General features: G+C 34.2%; 1 long non-coding RNA gene across 1 annotated transcript; it reads right to left on the bottom strand.

The window, feature by feature from the left end:
* Window positions 1-512: 512 nt before the first annotated feature.
* On the bottom strand, window positions 513-2,583 carry LOC127875430 (uncharacterized). Its single transcript, XR_008047413.1, has 3 exons — window positions 2,469-2,583; window positions 2,003-2,099; window positions 513-929 (listed from the first exon to the last, which is right to left on the bottom strand). It is a non-coding gene; the product is annotated as an uncharacterized LOC127875430 (long non-coding RNA).
* Window positions 2,584-3,395: the final 812 nt, after the last annotated feature.

Raw genomic sequence — 3,395 nt, 5'->3', positions numbered from 1 at the left:
TATATTGAAACAAATAGATAATTTTTTGCCATAAAATCTTGACATTGTTTTGTTCAACCCTTTATCACTTAGATACGTATTTTGACGGATTTGAAGTCCTTAGAAAGTTAAATTTAATTAAAGACTTTACTTAATAAATAAAACTTTAAAAGGCCACACTTCAAACCCCAAGATACGGACGAGCAGCAAACAGCTGTTTGCTCATAGCAATTTTCACTTTGCTTCCGAGTCGGAAAGGGTTAAATTACTTGTTATTTGTTATGTTTTTCATACAAAGCAATATGTATTTAATATTTATTTTATATAGTTGTGTTGTTATTATAGCATACCTGTGTCATAAACATTTCTTGTCTGTATATGAGTTGCGTTCTGAGAAAACTGGGCATAATGCATATGCGTAAAGTGTTGTCCCAGATTAGCGTGTGAAGTCGACACAGGTAGCTAATCAGGGACAACACTTTCCGCCTAAATTGGATTTTTTCTAAGAGACTTCATTTAAAAAAAATGTCATAAAAGCGGAAAGTGTCGTCCCTGATTAGCCTGTGCCGACTGCACAGGCTAATCTGGGACAACACTTTATGTACATGCGTTATGCCCAGTTTTTTTCAGAACGCGACACATATGTATATACATGCAAGGAAAACTTTTAAGAAAAATAACGTTCAGCAAATATATCCCTGTATTGAATTCCATTGTTGTTTTCTTGATGAACAATGTTGGGGGGTTGATTTACATCCATATCCTGATTGGGTTCCAAGATGTCACCACAGTCAAGTCCATAATTGTGTAAGAATACAGTAGCAATGATAATGCTACAGCATCTTCCAGGGTGGCATCGCAGGCCATACGGCAAGCAAGCAAAGCGACGTTTCAAAACGCCAAATGCCTGCTCCACAATAACCCTGGTCCTCAGTAGTGATCGGTTGTATCTGAAATAACATTACATGTTATTATAATGATTGCGTGATATGATTTTTGCAATGCTGCTTTACCATACCATGAAACATTCTTCACAATGGCAACCTATGAAAAAATCCGAGCCAGTCCGAATGAGTAAGCTAAATTTTCTCAATCGGCATACCTCGCTGATTATCATTGAAAAAGGTAAAGGTAGCATGGATCCGGTCCTCTTTCAAATTTATCAAGAGGTTCGGGACAATCTCTTACAATCTATGAACTGGTATTTAGTCTGAATGGGTCAAGTTTCCCACCGGTACTACTTCCCCATACCCTGGGTACTTTGAAGTTTACTTCACCGTACACAGATTTTCAAATGATACTTTTGGTGGTACCCCGGTATACTTACAGGAACCCAATCTTTCCTACTACAAAATTTTCGTACCCACATTTTTTCGTACACATATTTTTAAAATGTCGTTAAGAAAAAAAAATTAGGGTACGAAAATTTACTATACGAACAAGAGCTGTCGGAGGACAGCGTTCTCGACTATTTGAGTGCTTGACAGTATAACGTAAGCCATCGTGGGGAAATTGTTCATAATCGATAATTTATTAGACAATCTTTCAAAAATGAAAGGATTTTTTTTTGGGGGGGGGGTAGGGGTTTGAGAGGGGATATAATGTGGGGTGTGGTCATTTATAAGATGATCTTTAAAAAATAAAAAAGGAAACAATTTTTTTTAGGGGGGACCCGGGGTGGGGGTTGAGAGGGGGTATTATGTGGGGTGGGTTCAAGATGATCTTGATACATTTGTCTGCTCGTGTTTATAGGTTGGGGTCATGTTTGTAAACAAGTAATGATTTTTTAACTTTGATTATCTTTATACACAATCTTTTTTGTTAATATTATTCTGCAAAATATTTATTTTACTAATGACATAAATTTGTCCCAAAGACAACATTCGCGGGTGCTGGAAAATCGTAGAAGTATTAAAATATTTATGAATTACATGCACATGAGTATCTCGATATGCACACTCACAAAAGAAAATTCAAGAAATATGTAATTTCTCACAAACAAGTGATTGATTTTGGGGTTTACCTTTCCTGTGCCCTGTTCCTTGTTTGTAAGTAAGGGGTCATCACATAACGTCTACTGGGGTACCCACTGTCACCCAAGATACATCCATCAATAGTTCCTGCAGGAGATATGCAAATACATCAATGTTAAATTACATCAAGCAAATTGCATATTATACACAATTATACATTATTAATTAAGTATTCGGTATTAAGTGTATATAAGCAACATTCCCAATAACCTTTTTTTCTCTATTTGGTAATAAACAAAGGCAGCTTCTTAGTACATGACCCTTAAAATATGCAAAAATATGAAGGTTCATTAAAGAACGGCTGAATGAATGGACAGTGTGGTTATTAAGAAACTCTGTCAAGGTCAATTAAATTATTCAAAAATATATAATTTTTCAATATGGATTAACTAAAACTTTATATGGTAATAACTGTATTGGATTACAACAATATATGCATTATAAACAATACTTAACCGTTTTCTAAATGCTGACAAAGTAAGGATTTTCTAAATATCCTGGCATCATGCACACTTCCTGGCCACTTTGCCACCACGTTCAGAAAACGATAGCCAAGATCGCACACCATCTGAAAGCAGCAATTGTAGAATCATAAAGAAGTTCGCGTCTGTGTTTAAAATGTTGTTATTCACACATTTTCTTATGCGATTCAAACTGGGCCATCTAAAAACTTTACAAAATCCATAGTAACATGGCACTGCAGAAGTACCCTCATTATGTAAATTAAATGGAAAAAAGAATGTGTTTATTAAGCACATTTTGCACATAGTTAATTTGCACAGCCAATTTATTAGTTTTCCATTATGTTTGAAAGCATAGACTCTAAAAGAATGCAATAAAAAGTGAATGTTTGATGTTTCAAAACAATAAACACATTTCAAATTATTTACCTGTACATTGAGTGAATGGTAGCCTTTGCGATTTACGTAGTCAGCCTCATATTCTCTTGGTGCCAGAAGTTTCACATGGGTGCAGTCTATGACACCAATAACATTTGGAAAACCTAGTAAATTAACATAGAACGTTCAACAACAAAATATTTTTTTTTTTATGCTTTTTGGTTGTTTAAAGGGAAATGTGTGCGACATAAAATTGATATTTGTCTGTTTAAACAATAAAGACATAATAAAGATATTATAAACTGATATTTTTCTATGTTGTGTTTACATTGTTTATTCTTGTTCCTGGTATTTTCTTCAGTAAATAAAAATTATGACACATTGAATAAACTCTTAACTGGCATGAAATTGCTGTAAAAACAAATGTTTCCAGAAACTGACAGTCACGTGTGACAGTGACAGAAGAATTTCAATCAATATTTCAAATAAACCCACATTAATGAGGTGTTTGAATCAATGAAATACCTTAAAGAAACGTAATAAA

Source organism: Dreissena polymorpha, chromosome 3, assembly GCF_020536995.1.
Source record: "Dreissena polymorpha isolate Duluth1 chromosome 3, UMN_Dpol_1.0, whole genome shotgun sequence".
NCBI classification, from domain to species: domain Eukaryota; kingdom Metazoa; phylum Mollusca; class Bivalvia; order Myida; family Dreissenidae; genus Dreissena; species Dreissena polymorpha.
The sequence above is the reverse complement of the archived record's forward strand: the minus strand, read 5'-3'. Positions and strand labels throughout refer to the sequence as shown.